This window comes from Pelobates fuscus, chromosome 5, assembly GCF_036172605.1.
Source record: "Pelobates fuscus isolate aPelFus1 chromosome 5, aPelFus1.pri, whole genome shotgun sequence".
NCBI lineage: Eukaryota > Metazoa > Chordata > Amphibia > Anura > Pelobatidae > Pelobates > Pelobates fuscus.
In genome coordinates, this window is record NC_086321.1 from 4,588,374 (window position 1) to 4,615,041 (window position 26,668).

A 26,668-nucleotide genomic window follows, 5' to 3' on the forward strand; every position below is an offset into this window, starting at 1 on the left:
GAGGGGATGACTATTACTTGGATGTCGTAATTATGGGGAACCTGTTATGCTTTAGCTAACTTCGTGCTTGGGGGAAAGGACACCTTCTCAGCGGCGTAAACCCCTACTACACCGGGGTGCCGCTACAATTGGTGGCAGCGGTGGGATCGTTCTTTCACCCCAGAAGGACAGCTACCGAGAGCAAACAGGATGGAGGCCTACTACGGAAGGTTGAAACGATCCACCCTAAAAGACTTGTTGGAGAGCCGTGGTCGTTCGGCTAGCAACAAAAAGAAAAGAGACATTTTGGCAGAATTGGTCGCATTGGACTTAGCGGAACAGAATGGCGAACTGGGTGTCGAACCAAACCCAGAACCAGAGATCGCCTTGGTCCGAACCCCGGAAGATGAACGATTCGACCACGAGGTGAGGGTAAGGTTGGCTCACTACGGACCAAACCCCTCGCCTAGGATCGTGACCCAAGTAATCGCAGCGGTCGATGCCAACCGGCGCCAGACGTCAACCAGCGCCAGTCCAATTGCTGGGACCCTTCAAACTCCCGAGGAAAAGAGGAAAGTCCACTTTGCCGCTTTTAAAAATTTCGTAGAAACAGAGGGGGAGATTGACCAATACCTGGCGGATTTTGAGCGTCAATGTGCCATACATAAAGTACCCGCCGAGGAGTGGGTTAAAATTTTGTCTGGCAAGTTATCCGGACGAGCCAGTGATGCTTTCCGAGCAATCCCGGACCATGAGGTGGGAAATTATCGATTGGTCAAGGAAGCCCTCCTGTCCCGATATGCAGTAACCCCCGAAGCATATCGGAGACGCTTCCGGGAATCCCGAAAGCAAACCGGTGACTCCTACACCGAATGGGCCTGCCGACTGCAACGCACGGCTGGCCACTGGATGGATGGGTGCCAAGCTACCACCGCGGAGGAGGTATTACAATTGTTTTTGTTGGAGCATTTCTTTGAGAAGGTGGACAAGGAGCTCAGGGAGTGGATTCGGGATAGGCGACCACTTACCTACCCGAAGCCGCCCGGATGGCTGACGAGTATGCGGACGCCCGCAAACCCGACCCCTCGGTCCAAAAGGCAGCTCTCCGAGTCGAAAGCCGCCCCGTCGGCCCTACTCCAACCACCTCCGCTAATCAACCTAGCTACAACACCCCCTCCCGCTTCGCCCAGTCCAGTGCCCCGGACCGCCGGCGGTGTCATAGGTGCCAACAGGTGGGCCACCTGAGAGACAAATGCCCACTAGACCCAGCTCGACAAGCTTCTTGGAGGAAGCCCGCTGAAGGGAACACCCGGCCCTTTACCTCCGGGGCCCATTGCATTGAAGCCCAACCCCTGGGGGAAGAGCAATGGGAGATTTTGCACGAGGCCAATCCCCTATATGCGGCTGCCGTAGATAACCGGCAGCATCACCGACAAACCGTCCGAGTAAATGGACAAGTTGTCAGTGGATTACGAGACACTGGGGCCACCCTAACGTTGATCCAACACGACCTGGTCCCCGAAAAGGAACATACTGGACAAACGGTGGCCGTTAGAGTGGCCGGGGGTGCAGTACATCGCCTCCCCACGGCCCGAGTGCATTTGGATTGGGGGGTGGGAGCTGGCCAAGTGAATGTGGGCCTGATGAAAGGGCTACCCGCGGAAGTACTCTTGGGAAATGACTTAGCCCCGCTGTTGTCCGCTTTTGCTCCTCAAGGTCCTGCTGGAGCCTGCCCTGTCACCACCCGGGCTCAGGCTCGTGCTATTGGAATCGGCCCGCCAGTCGCGGAGACCCAGGTAAGAGCTAACCCTCCGACTGTGACCTTAGGACAGACTCCCTTAGACTGGGATACCCCTGAGACTTTTGGGAGGGAAACGCGGGAAGACGTCACGCTACGAAAATATAGGGATAAGGCAGATAAAGGGGAACTGGGGACAGATGGGGAAAGCTACGAGTGGGTGGGGGATAGACTGTATAGGATCCCCCAGGAGCCCGCAGCAGGTAAAAACCCCGTCCCGCAGAAGCAACTAGTGCTACCGAAAAAATACAGGCAAGAAATCATGAGGATCGCTCACGATATACCCTTAGCTGGCCATTTAGGAGTACGTCGCACGGGCCATAGGATTACCCAGAATTTCTTCTGGCCAGGGTTTAACCGGGACGTGCGACACTATTGCAGAACCTGTGACACTTGCCAACGGGTGGGTAAGAGGGGAGATCGCCCAAAGGCTAAATTAATGTCGATGCCGATCATTGGGGAACCTTTCTATAGGGTCGCCGTCGACATTGTAGGCCCCCTAGCGCGACATAGCCCGTCCGGTAAGAAGTACATTCTTACCGTGGTGGACTATGGGACCCGATACCCCGAGGCAGTACCCCTGCCGAATATTGAAGCTGAGACGGTCGCCGATGCCTTGGTTAAGATATTCACTCGAGTGGGGTTCCCTAAAGAAATCCTATCCGACCAAGGAACCCAGTTCACGGCCGTCCTCACACAGCAGTTATGGAAAGTGTGCCACATTAAACCCCTGCTCAGTTCCCCGTACCATCCCCAAACTAACGGTCTCTGTGAGCGCTTTAATGGGACACTCAAACAAATGTTGAGGACCTTTACGGACGGTTGCAGAGACTGGGAAAGATTCTTACCCCACCTGTTATTTGCGTATAGGGAGGTCCCCCAAGAATCTACGGGTTTTTCCCCCTTTGAGTTGTTGTATGGGCGGAGGGTGCGAGGACCCCTCGATCTCATTCGGGACCACTGGGAAGGGGAAACCGAGCAAGCAGGGACACCTATTGTGCCATATGTCCTAGAGCTCCGGGACCGCATGGAGCAGCTCTCCCTGTTGGTAAGGGAGAATCTCCAGGCGGCCCAGGGGCGACAGAAACGATGGTACGATAGGGGTGCCCGGCAACGACTATTCCACATAGGGCAGAAGGTATTGGTGCTAAAACCGGTCAAGGACAACAAACTGCAAGCTGCGTGGCAGGGTCCTTACAAGGTTTTAGCCCAACTCTGTGATACCACCTACCTTATTGCCAGCTGTGCAGATGAAAGGATCCAACGATCCTTTCATGTGAACATGTTGAAGGAATACCAAGAGCGACAGGAAGATGTTAACGCTGTTTGTGCCCCAGCTACTGATGACCCCGAAAATTTACCCCTACCGGACCTACTGGAAAGGGAGACTCACCCCGACCCAGTTAGCCTAGTGAAGCTGGGAGAACGACTGAACCCTACGGAGCTAGAGCAAGCTAGACAGCTCCTATGGGAGAAACAGAGTACCTTCTCCCAGGAGCCAGGATACACCACCCTGGCCATACACAAGGTAGAAACCCCAGGGCAGGCCCCCCTCCGACAACCCCCTTACCGTATTCCGGAAGCCGTCCGGGACGGGATGCTGAAGGAAATACGGGAAATGACCCAGCTGGGGGTCATTGAGCCATCAGACAGTCCCTGGGCCTCTCCCGTAGTCCTAGTTCCCAAGAAAGACGGAACCACTCGGTTCTGCGTCGACTACAGGCGACTAAATGAAAAGACTACCACTGACGCTTACCCCATGCCCCGGGTAGACGAATTACTAGATCGCATAGCCAGGGGTAACTATCTCTCTACCATAGACCTCTGCAAGGGTTATTGGCAGATTCCCCTGGCCGAGGATGCCGTCCCCAAGTCGGCCTTTGTCACCCCGTTTGGCCTATACCAATTTAAGGTCATGCCATTCGGGATGAAAAATGCCCCGGCTACGTTCCAGCGAATGGTGGATCGGCTCCTCGATGGCTTCCAGGAGTTTGCGTGTGCATACCTGGATGACATTGCGATCTACAGTGAGTCTTGGGAAGAACATTTAGTCCACGTAGGGGTAGTACTAGATAAGATTCGGGCCGCGGGCCTGACACTAAAACCCGAGAAGTGCCATTTAGGAATGGCCGAGGTCCAATACCTGGGACACCGGGTAGGGTGTGGAAACCAGAGACCGGAGCCTGCCAAGGTTGAAGCAGTAGCGAACTGGCCCACACCGAATACCAAGACCCAGGTATTGGCCTTCTTAGGGACCACCGGATATTATAGGCGCTTCGTCCCTGACTACAGTACGATAGCCAAGCCCTTGACTGACCTGACCAAAAAGAATTTACCCAGACAGGTCCTGTGGTCTCCCGCTTGCGAAGCCGCATTCCAATCCCTCAAACATGCTCTTGTTAATGCTCCTGTCTTGGCTGCCCCAGTACCTAACAAACGTTTCCTTGTACATACAGACGCTTCCATGTATGGACTGGGGGCTGTGCTGAGCCAGATCGGGGAAGATGGAAAAGAGCATCCGGTCGCATACCTCAGCCGAAAGTTGTTACCGAGGGAAGTGAGCTATGCGGCCGTAGAGAAAGAGTGCCTGGCCCTGGTATGGGCATTGAAAAAACTAACACCGTATTTGTATGGACAAGAATTTTCTTTGGTAACCGACCACAATCCATTGGTATGGCTTAACCGGGTCGCAGGAGACAATGGCCGATTGCTAAGATGGAGCTTGGCCCTGCAAACATACAATTTCACCATCAGCTATCGACCCGGTAAGCTAAATGGCAACGCCGATGGGTTGTCTCGACAACTGGACAATTCTCCGGACAAGTGAATTCCGGTCATCCCTAAGTTAATCCGAAAGGATCAATCCAGGTCTGCCGGAGTGTACCACTAGGAGGGAGCCGTGTGACAGACCCCTTTTGGGAGTAACAGATACCATCTCGGAGAATTGCCGTTGCATATGGATTATTGTGGATTTCGGGTACTTGTGGATCCGTACGGTATACATCGCCACGTGGAGAGAACAATGGGTCGCGGCCATTTTGACCGCATGGACTAATGACCGAACTTTCCACACGACGAATGCCGACCTTACCGACAACGTACGTCCATGCTAGTCAACGGATCCAAAGTACCGAAATAAAGACACCGGATCCAAAAGAGAGTTTTCGTTTATATTGTATAGTTCCTGCATAATTGGTGCAAACGTGTATCTGGCGAACGGCTCAACCGATCTAGGGGATTTTCACGTATGTTGTTCCCTTAGATCTCCGTTCCCTAATACACGTAGCACATTGTATTTTCGTTGCATATTATGTGTGTTATTAAAACTTGTAATAATTGTATAATATTCTGCTCGGTACAGTGGGAGTGACTGTAAATGTATTATCTCCTCCGGATACGGGGAGGAGTTGTTGTACGGCATAAAAGCCCGAGTTACAGAATAAACATTATTCCTACTTTGACCCTCAACACAGAGTCTCGTCTCGTGCTTGGAGGGGATGACTATTACTTGGATGTCGTAATTATGGGGAACCTGTTATGCTTTAGCTAACTTCGTGCTTGGGGGAAAGGACACCTTCTCAGCGGCGTAAACCCCTACTACACCGGGGTGCCGCTACAGGGACAATGCCAGGCTGCTGCGCTGGAGTTTGGCGCTGCAGCCTTTTGACTTTAACATTCAGTACCGCCCGGGTAAGCAAAATGGGAACGCTGACGGGTTGTCACGACAAACTGATCTGGAGAAATGATCCGTGAGCACCCCGGACATCCCCAAGCTGATCCGTGTGGGATCAGACTGTGTATGCCGGCTTGTGGGCAAGGGGGAGCACTGTAGCGGAATGCAGTAAGCCTGTCCTGTAATATGCCTAGGTGACTGTGTTCAGTATGTTATGCCTATGTTAATTTTCACATTGCTATAATTTTATGTACTAATCGTATGTTATCCGGTAGTTTCCATCCGTACACTATGCATATGGAAACTACCGAACTGTTGGACCACCCCGGAGAGACGTGTGTCAGCTATTAAGGTTCACACTTCTCTCTAACCTCAGGTTAACAAGCTCGTTATGGATGTATCTGGGTGGCCGCCATTCGGTATGCGTACACGTGGCGGCGGCCATCTTACGCATGAAAAGCTCAGCGGTGTTTGGTCGTCGAGTGTCTGGAACTCAAATCGGACACTCAAACAACCGAACACCGCTGAGACCTCCAGAGCTCCGTAACTACCGAACGGAGAGTCCTAACGAATCCCCATTCGGTAGAAACAAGGTACCGAACGAGGGAATCAATATCCAGGTGAAGTTAAGTGTGGATGGCTAATATAACTGTCTGTTTTTTCTGCCGAACGGAGACCGACCGCAGGGCCCAAACACATGGAACCCTTTTCGGATACCACCTCGTGTGCGGTCAGTCAAACTTCACCCTCCACCTAACTACCGAACCCCTGGTCCGATCTGGGTGAATTTTGGATATAATAGTCACCCAGATCAGGGCTACCTGGCGGTACCCTAATATTGATGCTATGTACTAGTTTAGGGGTACATCCAGGTTTGGGGTAAATGTACAGTACTAGTTAAGGGGATTATGAGTCACTCTGAGGGGAGGAGATGTGTGGGAGGTAACAGTTACAGTATTGATTACTGTCTTAATTGATGAGAATCCCTCCCTTGCATGGGAGCATGCTTTATAAGGAACCCTGGAATAAAGATTGTTAGTTCTGCTCCTGAAACTGTGTGTCGTCCAGTTATTGGGATTGCTGTTGGGATATTGCTGTGTCTTTTTACCTGCTGGAAACTCTGCTTGTAGATTTACTATTGCCTTGCTCCTGAGCCTCACTGGGATCTTAAGTGGAGAATAGCTGTGGGACATCAGCTCTCCGCTACAGTACCTATCCTAAAATAAAAAGCATCTCTTGACCTGTCCTCCCCCTCTAACTATGGTCCCATATCCCTGCTCCCTTTTTCCTCAAAGCTTCTGGAAAGACTTTTCTTTACCTGTGTGTCTCGCTTCCTCAATTCCAACTATCTCCTTGACCCTCTTCAGTCTGGCTTCCGCCCTCTCCACTCTCGTACTCTTATCAAAGTTACTAATGACCTAATCGCAGCTAAATCCAAAGGCCACTAATCAATACTAATTCTTCTTGACCTAACTGCTGCCTTTGACACCGTTGATCATGCTCTACTTCTTCAAACTCTTCAATCGCTCTGTCTCTGTGACTCTGTCCTCTCATGGTTTTCCTCTTATCTCTCCAAATGCTCATTCAGTGTCTCCTTTTCCAAGGATACTTCCTCCCCTCATCCTGTCTCGATTGGAGTTCCCCAAGGCTCTCCTTCTATTTTCTCTTTATACTGCCTCTCTTGGCAAACGTATTGCCTCATTTGGATTCCACTACCACCTGTACGCTGATGACACCCAGATATATCTCTCCTCCCCGGACCTCCCCCTGCCGTCCTGCAACATGTCACTGCTTGCCTTTCTTCCATCTCTGACTGGATGTCCTCCCGCTTTCTGAAAACTCAGTCTCTGTAAAACTGAACTTCTTGTCTTTCCTCCTCCTAATACTGATCCTCCCCTCTCACTCTCCCTTCATGTCAGTGGTACGCACATAAGTCCATCCTTGCAAGCATGCTGTGCTTGGAGATAATTGTATTAGATTAATACAGTTCCTGATCCAATTATCTCCCAGGCACAGAGTGTCCTGGATCTTAGAGCCAATGCAATTGCGTATTTGTTTCTACTGTGGCTTACTCTCTGGTCCAGAGGCGAGTGCCCCTTGCATGGGGACATACATATAAAGCCAGTTGTGGCTGCCATTAAAGTATTGTACTCCCAGAACGATGTGTCATCTGGTTACTGGAAGGGGAGAGGGCTAATCACTGTTCCAGCTTGTGCCAGCATGGAGGATTCATGGGGAAAGTGCTTGTAAGGACTAGAGCTCCCATGACTGAGCGTCGTCCAGTGCCTGGGGGTGTCTAGAGCAAGTTCCCCATTCGGCTCAAGGAGAGAGTGGTTCCAAGGCCCCAGTCAAGCCACAGCGACTATGGGCAGAAGTGCTGTAATTTGTCCCCTGTTCCAGCTAGGAAGCGGTCCTTGGCAGAGGTACCCAGCCAGGGGTCCAAGGAGCTCCGTTACACTTCTAGTTTGCACTCTGTGTTTGTATATTTTGTATCTTACAATTTTTACCTGTGGGTTTATATTGTGAGGCTTGTTTTCCAATTTGTACGCAAATCACCGTATTTGGTTCCATTTTTACGTTTGTATTAAATGTGGGAGTGTCATCACACTTGGGTGATTTTTTGGGGGGCGCTGTTGTACCTTACAATTCTTATTAGTAATTATACCTCCTACTTACAGCACACACTTACAGTGCCAGGACCAACTGCTGCAGATTGACTTATCTTGGGGAGTGTTAGGGTAAAGCAGCAATGTTCCATTATAGGGTTTGTTTTCTCTAACCAATGGGAGAGAAGATATGCTGCTGCTTCCAACCCATTGGTAGAGGGGAAAATGCCAATCCTGGGTTCAACGGACCAACCTGGACCTCAATGGGCTCACAAGGTCCAAATGCTGATATAACATGACAAAACTGGAAAAGGAAAGTAATGGAATATAATTTGTTATGTGTTTTATTATGTACAGAGTTCCATACTGTCTCTTTACTGCAGAGAAATTAATGACTCTCCTTCCCTCCCCAAATAAAGATACATTTCCAGGATTTTTATCACACAGTTTGGCTTTCTTAGGATATAGAATTCGAATAACTAACATTGATTATATCCCAAAGAATGATCTGGAACAAATTCCGTTACTCTGGTTCGGTCTCACAGATCCAACGCATGATTGAGGTGCAGTTATCAATCTTCAAACGGCCCCCAAACTTTGCACATTTATCCATATCTTTCATATTCTCCCTGACAGGAAGAAATAATATAGAATTATAAAAATCCTAATAACTGAATTCGCTACTGATAACAGACTGCAGATTTTTTTTTGTGTTTCTAAAAGTTTGAAATAATAAGGAAAAAAACTTTTTAAAGTATTATACGTAACTATTTGAAAAATTCAAGAAATTAAATGTTTATGCATATATTTTAAAGATCACAATATGATGAAAACAGGGGTCAAGTCTTGGAGAAAAAAGTGTGGGAACTCACCCATGATTCCCCCCCTCCCCCTCCCCCCCTTAAAAAATAAAATAAAATTACACTCCTATGCATTTAGTGCACTGCAGGGTGTGTATAATAAATGTAGTGTGTTTGTAGTGAGTGCAGGGTGTGTATAATGAATGTAGTGTGTTTGTAGTGAGTGCAGGGTGTGCATAATGAATGTAGTGTGTTTGTAGTGAGTGCAGAGTGTGTATAATGAATGCAGTGTGTTTGTAGTGAGTGCAGAGTGTGTATAATGAATGCAGTGTGTTTGTAGTGAGTGCAGAGTGTGTATAATGAATGCTGTGTGTTTGTAGTGAGTGCAGAGTGTGTATAATGAATGCAGTGTGTTTGTAGTGAGTGCAGAGTGTGTATAATGAATGCAGTGTGTTTGTAGTGAGTGCAGAGTGTGTATAATGAATGCTGTGTGTTTGTAGTGAGTGCAGAGTGTGTATAATGAATGCAGTGTGTTTGTAGTGAGTGCAGAGTGTGTATAGTGAATGTAGTGTGAAAAAAGGAAAAAGGTACTTAGCGCTCATGGAAAAGGAGAAGGACTGTTACCTTGCACATATAATGTTTCAAGTGGTTACATAAACAAGTTGTTCTTTTTACCTACATATGAATAGAATAAACCACACATAGTGTAACCTGTATATACAGTGTAAAAGTGAAAGAAAGCAATTTTCTTCAAACTCACAATTTTCAGAGCCTTTTATAAGTCGGCTCTAAACTCTTAGCGCTTGTCGTCTCCTCCTTGAGATATAAGGTTAAATCTTCCAGGGAGGTCCGCAGGGACTGATGAAAGTGCAGCAGACTCCAAAGTATATAAAAGATGATTTATTCAAACAAATAGTTTAAAATAAAAAGGTGTATATATATATACACAAATAAAATAGTAAATATAGCACAACGCGATTCAACCATAACAGGTCTTTCTCAAGTGCATCTGTCTTGACAACTGAATATAAAATGCTTATATACACTAAGGGGAAACAGGGAACAGAGTGAATTATAATTTGCACCTGTGTGCATAAACCCACCCATTTCCTTATATGGTCATAGCCGGAAGTGTTTCGCCACACAAATTATGGCTGCACTTCCGGCTATATGCTGCCCTCCCCAACATGTCCGCCGGATCCCTTCGCTGATATCCGTTCTGTGTCCTCCATACGTGCTCCTAGCTTGTCGGCGCGTCATTTCCTGTGACGCGAGTCACGTGATTGTCGAACGAAACGTCATTTCCTGTGACGTATTAATCTTGACAGAGTGGCGGTCACATGAGTGATGGGCGAAACGTCCATTATGGATAGGGCAAAATGCCCTTAGTTCATGATATCGGCATATCAGATATATAAATAAATATGAAGAGAAGAAAGGAAAAACGGACATGAATAGCATATATATCTTACTGTGTATTATAAGTATAAAAAGGATATAACATCTCACTAAATTTACATAGAATATGTTAAAACAGTTCTCTATTTCAATGATAATATAGGAAAAGGGAGAAGGGAGAAAGTGCAAAAAAGGTGGGGTGAATTCAGACCCAAATGAATTGTACCACATATAGCTTCCAAAAGGTTCTATTTCATACATATATTTGTTGGATGGACTACCAAAACTTATTACGATATAAGTTAAAAACCTATTCAAAAGTATTTAAAGGAACAGTACCAAAAATTCCTTTTCTAAAAAACATTCTTAGAAACATCCTTAAAATTATTATAGTTATAAAATACTGTTAATTTCAAAATCAATGTTGAGACCCAAAGGTAATAAAGTGCGTAATTCGAATATCCATTTAACCTCTTGGGTACTCAATTTACTTGGGAGATCTCCACCTCTCCAATGGGCTTCAACTTTCTCAATTGCATAAAATTTAAGGAGTTTGGGATCTGAATCATGTTTTTCTAAAAAATGTTTGGATACACTGTGGCTTGTGAACCCTTTTTAAATGTTTCTCACATGTTCCCCTATTCGGACTTTGAGTGGCCTTGATGTTTTGCCCACGTACTGTAAGCCACATGGGCATGTTAGGAGGTATATAACGTTGTTGGAATGGCATGTAATCATTGATTTAATTTTAAACTCCTCTCTAGTATTAAAAGATTTAAACATAATTACGTTTTTTTCTTTAATATCAGTCTTTTTACATGCATTGCACATGCCACAGTGATAAAAGCCTTTTTGGTTTTTGGACCATTTTGTTAAAAAATTACCATTATCTGGAGACACTTTCTCCAGAAAACTACTAGTTAAGATTTGTTTAAAATTTTTTGCACCTCTAAACACAAATTTGGGTTTAGAACCTAAAAATTCCTGTATTTCCTCATCTTGATTTAAAATCCTCCAATTCTTGTCTACAATTCTTTTAATGTCACCTACATTACTCGAGTAGTTAACAATGAGGGGAATTTGTTGATTCTCACTGTCTTGATTTTCTCTCTTTTTATATTTAAGGAGGGGAGATCTCTCTAGCGATGTTATTTTCTGAATTTGGGTTTCTAGATCTTTTTCGTCGTACCTCTTCTGTGTGAATTGTTCTTTCAGGACTTCTGCCTGGTGGGAGAAATCTTGTAAATTCGTACAATTTTTCCGTAACCTTAGGAATTGGCCCCTCGGGATATTAGCTAACCAAGGTCGATGGTGACAGCTACTAATCTCTATGTAGCTGTTCACGTCGACTTGTTTAAAAAAAGTGCGTGTGTTCAACCTATTGTTACTGATATAAATATTAAGGTCTAAAAAGTCGATACTTTTATTGCTGACATTTTTGGTAAGACGGATTCCCCAATCATTACAGTTTAAAAAATTAAAAAAATGGTTTAAAAGATCTTCCGGCCCCTTCCAAATAATAAAAATGTCATCAATATATCTCTTGTATAGGACCAGGTTTGCACCACAGTCATGTCCCTGGTGTATAAAAGTGCGTTCCCAGTAGGCCATGAAAAGATTGGCGTAACTGGGTGCAAACCTGGTCCCCATAGCTGTCCCTCTAACTTGCAAGTAAAATTCTCCTTCAAACCAAAAATAGTTGTTATCTAAAATCATATGTATACCATCTAGAATGAAGTTCTGTTGGGCTTCATTACATTTTTTAGATTCTTTTAAGAAAAATTCTGTAGCCTCACATCCTCTTTCATGTTTAATGATGGTGTATAAACTGGTTACGTCACAAGTAATGAGGAGATAGTCATCTTCCCATTTAAAACCATTTAATAAATTCAAAAGGCTCATTGAGTCCTGAAGGTAAGAGGGACATTCTCTAACTAAAGGTTGAAGGTGAAAGTCTATGTATTGTGATAATGGCGACAATATAGAATTTATACCAGATATTATAGGGCGTCCTGGTGGATTTATAGGGTCCTTATGTATTTTTGGTAATACGTAAATAACTGGTAAACGTGGGTGGTCAAGGAATAAAAAGGCTAATTCTCCCTTATTCAAGATCTCTGCTTTTTCTTCTTTTTCTAAAAATTCCTGATAGTTCTTCTTAATATCTTGTGTGAGGTCTTTTTTTAAAATCTTATATGTATTGGGATCTTGTAATTGTTTTCCAATTTCTTGTAAGTACTTGGTCTTATCCAATAAAACCATTCCTCCACCCTTATCCGCCGGCTTAATGACAATTGATGTATAATTTCTAAGTTCCTCCAAATTTCTTTTTTCTTCAAAAGTTAAATTTAGACTGTATTTAGACAGGGGTTTTATTTTGTAAATTTCGTCCAGGCATGCCCGCTCAAAGACTTTAATTGAGTCTGATTTAAGGAATGCCGGATAGAAATTGGATTTTTTCTTTAAATTAGTATGGACAATTTCTGAGTTGTCCACATTCTCAAGTAATGGTGAGTTCACACTATGTTCTAAACCTTTCCTTTTAAAAAAAATTTTAAGACATAATTTACGACTAAAACGATTAATATCAATAAAAGTTTCAAATTTGTTTAGAGAGCAACTTGGTGCAAATTTAAAACCTTTAATTAAAACTTTGGTTTGTATGTCAGTTAAAACCTTTTCTGATAAATTAAAAACCTCTGGTCCTATACAAGAGGTGTATTGATGACATTTTTATTATTTGGAAGGGGCCTGAAGATCTTTTTAACCAATTTTTTAATTTTTTAAACTGTAATGATTGGGGAATCCGTCTTACCAAAAATGTCAGCAATAAAAGTATCGACTTTTTAGACCTTAATATTTATATCAGTAACAATAGGTTGAACACACGCACTTTTTTTAAACAAGTCGACGTGAACAGCTACATAGAGATTAGTAGCTGTCACCATCGACCTTGGTTAGCTAATATCCCGAGGGGCCAATTCCTAAGGTTACGGAAAAATTGTACGAATTTACAAGATTTCTCCCACCAGGCAGAAGTCCTGAAAGAACAATTCACACAGAAGAGGTACGACGAAAAAGATCTAGAAACCCAAATTCAGAAAATAACATCGCTAGAGAGATCTCCCCTCCTTAAATATAAAAAGAGAGAAAATCAAGACAGTGAGAATCAACAAATTCCCCTCATTTTTAACTACTCGAGTAATGTAGGTGACATTAAAAGAATTGTAGACAAGAATTGGAGGATTTTAAATCAAGATGAGGAAATACAGGAATTTTTAGATTCTAAACCCAAATTTGTGTTTAGAGGTGCAAAAAATTTTAAACAAATCTTAACTAGTAGTTTTCTGGAGAAAGTGTCTCCAGATAATGGTAATTTTTTAACAAAATGGTCCAAAAACCAAAAAGGCTTTTATCACTGTGGCATGTGCAATGCATGTAAAAAGACTAATATTAAAGAAAAAAAAGTAATTATGTTTAAATCTTTTAATACTAGAGAGGAGTTTAAAATTAAATCAATGATTACATGCCATTCCAACAACGTTATATACCTCCTAACATGCCCATGTGGCTTACAGTACGTGGGCAAAACATCAAGGCCACTCAAAGTCCGAATAGGGGAACATGTGAGAAACATTCAAAAAGGGTTCACAAGCCACAGTGTATCCAAACATTTTTTAGAAAAACATGATTCAGATCCCAAACTCCTTAAATTTTATGCAATTGAGAAAGTTGAAGCCCATTGGAGAGGTGGAGATCTCCCAAGTAAATTGAGTACCCAAGAGGTTAAATGGATATTCGAATTACGCACTTTATTACCTTTGGGTCTCAACATTGATTTTGAAATTAACAGCATTTTATAACTATAATAATTTTAAGGATGTTTCTAAGAATGTTTTTTAGAAAAGGAATTTTTAGTACTGTTCCTTTAAATACTTTTGAATAGGTTTTTAACTTATATCGTAATAAGTTTTGGTAGTCCATCCAACAAATATATGTATGAAATAGAACCTTTTGGAAGCTATATGTGGTACAATTCATTTGGGTCTGAATTCACCCCACCTTTTTTGCACTTTCTCCCTTCTCCCTTTTCCTATATTATCATTGAAATAGAGAACTGTTTTAACATATTCTATGTAAATTTAGTGAGATGTTATATCCTTTTTATACTTATAATACACAGTAAGATATATATGCTATTCATGTCCGTTTTTCCTTTCTTCTCTTCATATTTATTTATATATCTGATATGCCGATATCATGAACTAAGGGCATTTTGCCCTATCCATAATGGACGTTTCGCCCATCACTCATGTGACCGCCACTCTGTCAAGACTAATACGTTATAGGAAATTACGTTCCGTTCGACAATCACGTGACTCGCGTCACAGGAAATGACGCGCCGACAAGCTAGGAAGCACGTATGGAGGACACAGACCGGATATCAGCGAAGGGATCCGGCGGACATGTTGGGGAGGGCAGCAGGGATCTGTCTATAGCCGGAAGTGCAGCCATAATTCGTTTGGCGAAACACTTCCGGCTATGACCATATAAGGAAATTATATTAGGTTTATGCACACAGGTGCAAATTATAATTCACTCTGTTCCCTGTTTCCCCTTAGTGTATATAAGCATTTTATATTCAGTTGTCAAGACAGATGCACTTGAGAAAGACCTGTTATGGTTGAAACGCGTTGTGCTAAAATTAACTTTTTATATGTGTATATATATACCTTTTTATTTTAAACTATTTGTTTGAATAAATAATCTTTTATATACTTTGGAGTCTGCTGCACTTTCATCAGTCCCTGCGGACCTCCCTGGAAGATTTAACCTTATATCTCAAGGAGGAGACGACAAGCGCTAAGAGTTTAGAGCCGACTTATAAAAGGCTCTGAAAATTGTGAGTTTGAAGAAAATTGCTTTCTCTCACTTTTACACTGTATATACAGGTTACACTATGTGTGGTTTATTCTATTCATATGTAGGTAAAAAGAACAACTTGTTTATGTAACCACTCGAAACATTATATGTGCAAGGTAACAGTCCTTCTCCTTTTCCGTGAGCGCTAAGTACCTTTTTTCCTTTTTTCAAGTTATTTCTAAGTGTAAGAGGTGACACTACACTTGGGTATTTTTTGCTGCACTGGGTGTAAGGAATTAAATAACGCCTTTGTATCCTTTATTTGTTTTTAACTAGTGAATGTAGTGTGTTTGTAGTGAGTGCAGAGTGTGTATAATGAATGTAGTGTGTTTGTAGTGAGTGCAGAGTGTGTATAATGAATGTAGTGTGTTTGTAGTGAGTGCAGAGTGTGTATAATGAATTTAGTGTTTGTAGTGACTGCAGAGTGTGTATAGTGAATGTAGTGTGTTTGTAGTGAGTGCAGAGTGTGTATAATGAATGTAGTGTGTTTGTAGTGAGTGCAGAGTGTGAATAATGAATGTAGTGTGTTTGTAGTGAGTGCAGAGTGTGTATAATGAATGTAGTGAGTGCAGTGTGTATAATGAATGCAGTGTGTTTGTAGTGAGTGCAGAGTGTGTATAATGAATGTAGTGTGTTTGTAGTGAGTGCAGAGTGTGTATAATGAATGTAGTGTGTTTGTAGTGAGTGCAGAGTGTGTATAATGAATTTAGTGTTTGTAGTGACTGCAGAGTGTGTATAGTGAATGTAGTGTGTTTGTAGTGAGTGCAGAGTGTGTATAATGAATGTAGTGAGTGCAGTGTGTATAATGAATGCAGTGTGTTTGTAGTGAGTGCAGAGTGTGTATAATGAATGTAGTGTGTTTGTAGTAAGTGCAGAGTGTGTATAATGAATGTAGTGTGTTTGTAGTGAGTGCAGAGTGTGTATAATGAATGTAGTGTGTTTGTAGTGAGTGCAGAGTGTGTATAATGAATGCAGTGTGTGTAGTGAGTGCAGTGTGTATAATTAATGTAGTGTATTTGTAGTGAGTTCAGAGTGTGTATAATGAATGTAGTGTGTTTGAAGTAAGTTCTGAGTGTGTATAGTGAATGTATTGTGATTGTAGTGAGTGCAGAGTGTGTATAGTGAATGTAATGTGTTTGTAGTGAGTGCAGAGTGTGTATAATGAATGTAGTGTGTTTGTAGTGAGTGCAGTGTATATAATAAATGTAGCGTGTTTGTAGTGAGTGCAGAGTGTGTATAATGAATGTAGTGTGTTTGTAGTGAGTGCAGAGTGTGTATAATGAATGCAGTGTGTTTGTAGTGAGTGCAGAGTGTGTATAATGAATGCAGTGAATGTAGTGAATGTAGTGTGTAGTGAATGTAGTGGGTATAATGAATGCAGAGTGTTTGTAGTGAGTGCAGAGTATGTATAATGAATGCAGATTGTGTATAATGAATGAAGTGTGTGTGTGCTGGAAGATGTGCGTGCGTGTGCGCTGGATGATGTGGGTGTGTGCTGGATGATGTGTGTGTGTGTGCTGGATGATGTGTGTGTGTGTGTGTGCGCTGGATGATGTGTGTGTGCGCTGGATGATGTGTGTGTGTGCGTGCTGGATGATGTGTGTGTGTGTGTGTGTGTGCGCTGGATGATGTGTGTGTGTGCTTGCTGGATGATGTGTGTGTGTGTGCTGGATGAAGTGTGTGTGTGTGTGTGTGCTGGATGAAGTGTGTGTGTGTGTGTGCTGGATGATGTGTGTGTGTGTGTGCTGGATGATGTGTGTGTGTCTGTGCTGGATGATCTGTGTGTGCGCGTGTGTGTGCTGGATGATGTGTGTGTGTGTGTGTGCTGGATGATGTGTGTGTGTGCTGGATGATGTGTGTGTGTGTGTGTGTGCTGTCTGATGTGTGTGTGTGTGTGTGTGCTGTCTGATGATGTGTGTGTGTGTGTGTGTGTGCTGGATGATGTGTGTGTGTGTGCTGTCTGATGATGTGTGTGTGTGTGTGTGCTGGATGATGTGTGTGTGTGTGTTGGATGATGTGTGTGTGTGTCTGTGCGCTGGATGATGTGTGTGTGTGTGTGCTGGCTGATGTGTGTGTGTGTAACGGATCGCCTGGCACCCTGACTGGGTATCTCCATTAACCCCTTAAGGACACATGACATGTCTGACATGTCATGATTCCCTTTTATTCCAGAAGTTTGGTCCTTAAGGGGTTAAAGGATGTGTGTGTGTGTGTGCTGGATGATGTGTGTGTGTGTGTGTGTGTGCTGGATGATGTGTGTGTGTGTGTGTGTGTGCTGGATGATGTGTGTGTGTGTGTTGGATGATAGTGAAGCATTTTTTTAAAACTTTGTGTTTGTATTTTTTTATTTTATCCCCCCCCCTCCCTGCTTCTTACCTTGTCAGGGAGGGGGGAGATCACCCAGTGGTCCGGTGGAGGGAAGCAGCCGCTGCACACAGGGGCCATCACACGCTGTGTTCCCTCTCCAGCTCTAACTCTCCCGAGGCTCGCCTGTGCGGAGCGTTGCCATGGTAACCCGTGGTCTCGCGAGAGTTAGAGCCGGAGAGGGAACACAGCGTGTGATGGCCCCTGTGTGCAGGTAGCATGGCAGGTCCTGCAGGACTGGTAACGGGAATGGCGTTCCTGCTTTGGATCTCTTTTAATCTCTAAATTGAACTTTAACCCCTTAAGGACCAAACTTCTGGAATAAAAGGGAATCATGACGTGTCAGACATGTCATGTGTCCTTAAGGGGTTAATCACATACAGGAGGCTCTTGCAGGATCTAGCAAGCTATTAACATAGCAGGGGATAAGAAAATCTTAATTAAACAGAACTTGCAATAAAGAAAGCCTAAATAGGGCTCTCCTTACAGGAAGTGTTTATGGAAGGCTGTGCAAGTCACATGCAGGGAGGTGTGACTAGGGTTCATAAACAAAGGGATTTAACTCCTAAATGGCAGAGGACTGAGCAGTGAGGCTGCAGGGGCATGTTCTATACACCAAAACTGCTTCATTAAGCTAAAGTTGTTCAGCTGACTATAGTGTCCCTTTAAGGCTGGTGGGATATTGATAACATTTAGAAACGTGTTGAATGAGTCATCGTTTGCTCCAAGTACAAATATTACCTTCCCTTGTAACGTACAATTTTCATTTTCTAAACTAAACTCAAGTCTCCGTTAACAGCAGATAAGCATGTTGTTCATATTAACATTCTATCTATCATGCTATGCACATTCTATATGTCAAGGTCTTTATCAAGCACGCTTGATAAAGACCTTGACAGGTCGAAACGTTGCAAATAAATCTGCCTGGATACAATCACAGTGAGTGCCTGAGATTTTTTCTTTTTTTTTTTCTTTTTCCATTGACAATTTTTTATTTTCCTAAAGTAAATGGGGTACAGAAAGGAAGAGGGATGAGGGGGGATCACATTGCATATAACAAAAAGTTCCACTACATCATACAGTGAAGTTCGGCATTTGCGTCGTTTCGTGGTATATAAACATCAGGGGGTGAGCTGGTGATAGTACTGAGGACTCTCTTGGCTGCAGTGCATGTGGGCACCTATAGTTGGTCCGAAGTACACCTCAGGGTTGCATGTGTCGCCTTGAAGTTTTCTATCTATTGCCTACTTCAATTGATCATTACCTATTAGTACTGGAATGGTTAGTAGTGCATGTTTATACCTTTGTGATTTCCCAACTGGGGAGAAACGAATGGGGGTGGAGTGTCGGGAGGGGGGGGGGGGTGTAAGGGTGAGCGCCACAGGGTATGGTATATATCAGCGCTTGACTCCGGCGCATGGAGACCCCAGCAAATAGGTCTCAAGACCCTCTGGAGTGTATGCCTTGACTATGCTTACTTCTATAGAGGGTCAATTCGTATCTCTAGGGGTCAGTACGCGTTACGGGGATGCCAGGGTCTGCCATGTGTGAAGGGAGGGGTCGGCTTCTTCCTGGTTAGTGCCATAACGGCTTTAGGTGGTGGAACCATGGCCAAATTGGCCCTGAAGTCTAGCCATGATGCCCAGTCCCCCTGGAAAGTTTTTTGCTGAGCGGCAGACTTGGTTGACATACTCTCATATGAATAGTACTGGTGAATTTTGTCTATTAGTTGGGTTCGGGAGGGACATTGGGGTTGTTTCCAATGAGTCGCTATTAAATTTCTTACTGCCAGAACAACAATGGCCATTACACTTTTCACATACTTTGGAGTTGAGTGCGGGTATGAGAGGAACAAGCCTGTATGTATATCTATAGGTGGTGACGGGATACCCAGGGATTGTAAAATAGTCTGTGCTTCTACCCACAGGGGCCATATTCGTGGACATGTCCACCAGATGTGGAGCATTGTGCCCCGTTCGGTCCCACATCAATAGAGAGGCACCTTGTTGAACATCGAGTGGAGTCTATGGGGTGTTAAGTACCACCTATATTTCTTGTGTGCCTCCACATGGGAGTAGCATCGTGTAAGGCCTGTGAGAGCCCGTGGGGATGCCGACACTTCAGTTTCGATCAATAAATCATCGCTCTCTTTGAGCCATTGGGTCACAAAATTCGGGGTAACTATGATTGTGGCCTCTAGGGTCAACTGGTAGCAGAGGGATAGAGATTTGTGTTTGTTTGGAGCTTGCCAGCATCTGTCGTACAGTGTTGCCATGTCTTTGAAACCTGCGGCTAAGTGCGCCTGATCTCGCATTACATGTAATTAAATTATACCCTTAAGTTGCAAGTAGGCAAACACTGATGAATTAGCGAGCTTGAATTCCTTCTGTAGGTCTGGGAAGGATTTAATGAGGTTACCCTGCATAACTTGGTTTACGTGGGTAATTCCCAGTTTGGCCCAAGAGCCAAGTGAGAGCCAGGGTGAGATTGCCTTAAATGCCGACAGTGGCGTGCGAGGGTGAAATTTGTGGGTAGGATTGTGTTTGTGATGTAGTGCATCCCAGTGGCGTAGAGTCAGTAAAGTGGTCAGTAGTAGGGATTTGACTTTGGGCCGATAGGATGTGGGGGTCCACAATATGTCAACCAGAGGCATCTGACCGGAGTATGCTACCTCCATATCTACCCATTGGTGCGTTCCCTTGTGGGTGTGCAACTTTACCGCTGCGTCTAAAATAGCATCTTTGTAATAGGCACTCCGCCCTTTGCCGTGGCCAGTTGTAGGGTGCGGTGTGATAGTCTCGGTCTTCGGGAATCCCAGATAAATTTGGATATTATCTGCTGAAGAGTTTTAAAAAAGGAAGGCGGGGCTTGTATGTGCAATAGACGGAATACGTATAGTAGTTTGGGGATTAGGACCATTTTGATGGTGTTAATCCTGCCTAACCAAGACAGTTTCACCGGTTTCCATTTGTTACATTCCGCTTTGCACAGTAGGATTAGTGGTCTATAATTATAATGAAATATTTGGTCCACTGTGGGTGCTATTTTTACCCCCAAATATGTAATGTGGTCTTTTCGCCAGTCGAATCTGTATTCCTCAACCAGCCCTGTAATCGTGGCTCGCTGTAGGCCTACAGGTAGGGCCTGGGTCTTGGCTTGGTTTAATTCATAGTACGATAATACACCGTATTCGCTTAAAAGTCGTAGTAAGGTCGGCAGGGACGTCTCTACATTGCTTAGTGTCAAGAAAATGTTGTCCACGAACATAGATAATTTATACTCGTATGTGCCTATCGATATGCCTTTAATGTCAGGGTGGTGTCTGATGACATAGGCCAGTGGTTCCAGGCAAAGAACAAATAACAGTGGTGAGAGAGGGCAGCCCTGCCTAGTACCATTAGAAATATTGAAGGGGGTGGACAGGAAACCTGCGTTTCCTACTTGTGCCGATGTTCCGTTATATAGAGCCATAATACCAGAAAGTAGTGGGGGTGTAAAGTCAAAAGCTTGTAGGACCATTCTCATATAGTCCCAATTGAGCCTGTCGAAGGCCTTCTCCGCGTCTAGCACTAGGAGGAGGCCTTCTCCGCGGTTGGCAGTCGTATATGCTAGAATATTCAGGATTTTCCTGGTATTGTCCGAGCCCTGTCTGGTTTTCACAAAGCCAGATTGATCATTATGGGTAAGCTTTGGAAGTATGTTGGAGAGGCGGTTGGCTAGGAGCTTAGCATATAATTTGACGTCTCAGTTGAGCAAGGAGATGGGCCTGAAGTTAGGGCAATGTGTTGGAGATTGGGTTGGGTGGAAATGTGGGCTCTCAGCATCTCAGGGGGCAGTGCACCCTGAACAAAACAGTGGTTGAATAGTATGAGCAAGTGAGGTGATAGAGTGGATGCAAACGTTTGATAGTATAAATTAGTGTATCCGTCAGGGCCAGGCGACTTGTGTTTAGGGAGGTGCTGAATTGTTCGTTCTATTTCCATTATGGTGAATGGTGCAGAAAGGGAGGTTATATCTTCTGGTGTCAATTTGGGGAGGTTCGCCTTAGCCAGGAAATCCTCTATGGCCGATTTAGGTGGAGGAGTTGTTTCAGGGTCGTCTTTGAGATTATATAGCGTGCTATAGTAGGTTGCAAACGCCTCCACTATGTCTTGAGGGTTCGTAAGTTTGCGTTTCGATTTGTCAGTGAGATAAGCTATTTTTGAGTTGGCTGTGCGTGCTTTGAGTCGTGTTGCCAGCAGCGCCCCGGCTCTGTTTCCTTGCATAAAAAAGTTATATTTAAAGCGCTGAAGCATATGAGTCATTTTCCTAAGTTCTATGTCCCTGAGTTTGGATTGTAATGTTAATAGTTGGCGTTGTAGGGATTGCGTTGGGGCTGATTTGTTTTTGTGCGTGAGGTTTGTGATCTCTGAGATTAGTGCAGTATATTCTTTGAGTCTTTGTTTTTTGGCATAGCTACCTGCTCTGATTAGGAGTCCACATATAACTGCTTTGTGTGCCTGCCAGATGGTCGTTATGTCTACGTCGGGGGTCGAATTTGTACAGAAATAGGAGGTGATGTCTGCTGTGAGTTGTTCTGTGAGTATCGGGTCTGTTAACAGGGAATCATTCAGTATCCAAGATCCTTTGCCTGATGCGGGGAATTGTTCCGTTATGGTCAGTATCACAGGGGCATGGTCTGACCAGGTTATCAAACCAATTTGGGTCTTTACTACTCTATGTACCGTCGTGGAAGGTATAAGGAACCTGTCTATCCTCGTGTAAGTGTTGTGCACCGGAGAGTGGAACGTGTAGTCTCGTTCCAGGGGATGGAGAATCCTCCACGGGTCAAGGAAGTTATTATTTAAGATTAGGCGACAAAGAGAGGAGGTAGCCTTGTTGAGTGTGTGTGCTGATGATGCGGTGATTTTGTGCGATGAGGTTGTGTCTATTGAGCAGTCTAGGAGGAAATTAGTATCTCCTCCCATTATGAGTTCCCCGAGTCTATGTAGAGTGGCCAGGGCAAACACTGTTTCTAGAAATTCCGTGTGGTTTGTGTGTGGGCCATATATATTGAGGAACGTATAAGGCTCATTGTTAATGAGGCACTGGAGTAGGAGATATCGCCCCTGTCTGTCACTTATTTTTTTGATGAAGGAAAATGCCACCGAATTACTTATCAGTATGGATACCCCTCTCTTTTTCGTCTTGAAGCATGAGTGATAGTCGTGGGGGAATAATTTAGAACCGAATTTGGGACGGTGTCCCCATTTGAAGTGTGTTTCTTGGAGAAACACTACGTGGGCCTTGTGCTTTTTCACTTCTTCCAGTGTTAGTCGTCGTTTGTGTGGTGTGTTTAGTCCTTTAACATTTAAGGTCAAGATATTGAGTGTCATTAAAGTGTATGAAGGCGGGCGGCTGTGTTGAGCTCGCTGCGGCTGTGTTGAGCTCACTATCGTTATTTGGAGGTATAAAGGTGTTGTAGTTGGTGTGTCGTGAAATTTGTTGCGAGAGTAGCAGCATTGTGATGCAGCGGAAGTCGCAGGGGCGAAGTGGTGAGAGGCTGAGTTTCCTTTCTATCGGGGAAGTGGCGGGTAACAGATTTGTACGCCCAATACTATATGACCCTGTCAGAGTTATAGCGTGGTCAAATTGTGCATAAGTCACTATTTGTTGTTTGGCGGGTGTCTTGCGCCTTATGTGATACCATATTGGGGTAGGGGAGTTGAGGTAATGGGGTGAGTACCAGGAGGGGGTCTCTTGGTATGAGAACTGGGTGATAAAAACTATATACAAAAGGCCGTCAAAGAGAGTGCCTTGCGGCTGAGACGGTAAAAACATGGCTCCTCTGAGCCTGGTGGGGGAAATTGTGGCAAACTACACCGTGGTCGGCCCTCGTAGCCATCAGAACTTAACTTCTGCTCTAAGGCATGGTGTTTCTCTGTACTGGCCTCTGGTCCTGTGGGTTGGTGCTACAACTAGGTAAGGCTGCGAGGAGGACGGCGTGGAATTTCGTGAACCCTGCCATACTAGCAGTTAACGTTCCTTGCGGCATGGCACAGAGATAGCCGTGGGTGTGTAGCACAAGACGTGCTCCAGTTTCTTTGCATCGCCGCCGTGAGAGGACCCGACTCAAGGGTCCCGCCACGGCTGCGAGGCCTAATAAATACAGCGGTTGTCAACCATCCCATCTCCATCTACTAAGTTAGCAGCACAGGTACAGAAACATTCTAAAATAGCCTGCCAGTAGCCCTTAAGAAAAGCATAGGAAAACCCAAAAAATGACAAAAATAGAGCAAGTCTGTGAGGTCAGTACTTGAAAAAGTGAAAAAAAAGGAGGTATAACACATTAAGTCTTTAAACAGGGAAAGTGTCGGGCCAATATGCCCTCATGTATAGAAGGAAAGGCAGCGTAAATGTTGGTATGAGAGTCACTTAGCTGAAGCTGCAACATTCCAATCGTGTGGCACTTTCCACGCGGGTCTCCTGCGTTCAGGTGGGGTGTCTCTGTCAGGTGCGGTGGTAGGGCGATGTTCCACTCCGCTAGAGATCTTCTTCCCTCTTCTATGTTGGTAATATGGCGGTCCACGCCATTGTGCCGTACAATCAGGCGGGTTGGGAATCCCCAGCGGTATAGGACGTTTGCGTCTCGTAGGGCTTTGGAGATGCTGGTAAGTTCTCTTCTCTTAGACAGCGTGGAGGCGGAGAGATCCGTGTAGAGCTGGACTGCTGCAAATTGCTCTGGTAGATCCTGTGTGCGTCTGGAGGCTCTCATAATGCAGTCTTTAGTGGTAAAGTAGTGCAGCTTTGCTATTGTGTCCCTCGGGACCGTCGCAGGCAGAGACTTCGGTTTAGGCAGCCTGTGTATGCGGTCAATGAGGAAGTCTCTTTGTGTAAGGTCTGGGACTAGATGTTGGAAGAGACTTGTGGCATAGGCCTGGAGATCTTGGGGTAAAACGGCCTCAGGAATGCCGCGGAGGCGGATATTACTGCGCCTATCCCTATCCTCATGATCCGCTACTTTTTCTGTTAGGCGATGCAATTGCTCCTTTATGTCTGCGTAGGCATCTGCCAAGGTGTTGTGTGCAGATATTATCTCCTCTGATTTGTCTTCTAGGCGGGACGTCCTGTCCCCCAACGCTTGTATGTCTGATCTGATGTCCCGCGCCATTTTGGACATTTCGGATTGCAGTGATGCCTGCATTGCCTGCAGCATTTTGTGGATCGAAAGATCCGTGGCTGGTGCAGCCGCCGGCTCAGAGACCGAGGTGAGGTCGCTGGTGTCAGAGCGTGCCGCCGGGGATCTCGGCATTCCGGCGCCATCTTGGGCCTGTAGGTGCGGCGAGGATAGCTCCTGGACATGCAGCACGGTTTGCTTGTGCCTGTTTTTTTTGACTGATTTCGATGCCATGCTGATATTTTCTTCCTCCTGTACGTTCCGGTGGGTAGTATAGGCAGATTATCGCTATGAAAATTGCTGTGGAGGGTCGGTTCACGGAGGAGCTAACAGCTCATGCGACCGTTCAGTTGAGCTGTCAGGCCACGCCCCTGAGATTTTTTATTTTTATGTATATTTCATGTGGTTTTTTTGCTGACCCATGCTCAGTAGCACCCTGGATTGGTATATTGTGACTGAGTGCGACCCTATCTTTTTTTTTATTATGCCCATTCTATCGATCATGCTATGCCCATTCTGTCATGCTATGCCCATTCTGTCATGCTATGCCCATTCTATCCATCATGCTATGCCCATTCTATCCATCATGCTATGCCCATTCTATCTGTCATGCTATGCCCATTCTATCTGTCATGCTATGCCCATTCTATCTGTCATGCTATGCCCATTCTGTCATGCTATGCCCATTCTATCTATCATGCTATGCCCTATCTGTCATGCTATGCCCATTCTATCTGTCATGCTATGCCCATTCTATCTGTCATGCTATGCCCATTCTATCTGTCATGCTATGCCCATTCTGTCATGCTATGCCTATTCTATCTATCATGCTATGCCCATTCTATCTGTCATGCTATGCCCATTCTGTCATGCTATGCCTATTCTATCTATCATGCTATGCCCATTCTATCTGTCATGCTATGCCTTTTAAATCTGTCATGCAATGCCCATTCTGTCATGCTATGCCCATTCTATCATGCTATGCACATTCTGTCATGCTATGCCCATGCTATCCATCATGCTATGCACATTCTATCTGTCATGCTATGCCCATGCTATCCATCATGCTATGCACATTCTATCTGCCATGCTATGCACATTCTATCATGCTATGCACATTCTATCTATCATGCTATGCGCATTCTATCTATCATGGTATGCACATTCTATCATGTTATGCACATTCTATCTATCATGGTATGTACATTCTATCCATCATTGTATATATATTTTATCTATCATGCTATGCACATGCTATCTATCGTGGTATGCACACGCTATCTATAATCGTATCTGTGTAAGTCCAAGCGTGCTATAAGAAAACATTTATTTTCATTTATCAGCCAAAAGTCATTAAACATACACATTGGTATTTATTACCGCCTTGATCCAAAAATCCTTTTCAATCACAGTGAGAATCCTCTGGGGGAAAAAAACAAAGAAACAGCAACATTAAATTAAACCCTCGTCAAATGAAATGGAGCATTTTAACAGCTTGAATAAAACCAGATACATTAACTCAAAAACAGAAACAGTTTAAACAGGTGGTAATAGGAAACCCCTATTTGTCTCTTTGGGTGGCCGCCGTTCGTATAACCAAACAACACATGCTCTGGAAAACGGCTGCCATCTTGTCTCCTGATCTCGGGCAGAGGCCCTTGGTCGTCGATCGTCTGGAACTCAGAGATGAATACTTCCACTCTCAAACCTTGGTGACTGTGACAGACCTCTCTGTCTTTGGATTACTTTTGTTTCACCTTGGTTCACCTGTTTGTTCAGTTATTGCCCTGTCTGTACGGCCGCTATGTTTAATTCCCTTTTGCACAAAAGAACTACCGAACGGCAGTCCACCCAGCAACGGAGTGTGCTGCTTGTTAACCTCTTGGCCTCATTAGAATATTGTGGTTAACCGCAGACACTTTCTACTGTCGAATGGTCAGCTGGGTTGGAGTCGTTCGTATGAACGAACAC

The 26,668-nt window shown here is 44.5% G+C and overlaps 1 long non-coding RNA gene across 1 annotated transcript in view; it reads right to left on the reverse strand.

Annotated features, from left to right (window-relative positions):
- Positions 1–8,384: 8,384 nt before the first annotated feature.
- The window catches only part of LOC134612345 (uncharacterized), a 43,878-nt gene continuing 25,594 nt past the window's right edge, over positions 8,385–26,668 (reverse strand). The window contains exons 2-3 of the long non-coding RNA XR_010090925.1: positions 26,061–26,119; positions 8,385–8,685 (exon numbers count right to left, since the gene is read on the reverse strand). This is a non-coding gene — a long non-coding RNA (uncharacterized LOC134612345). The remainder of the gene's footprint in view (positions 8,686–26,060; positions 26,120–26,668) is intronic.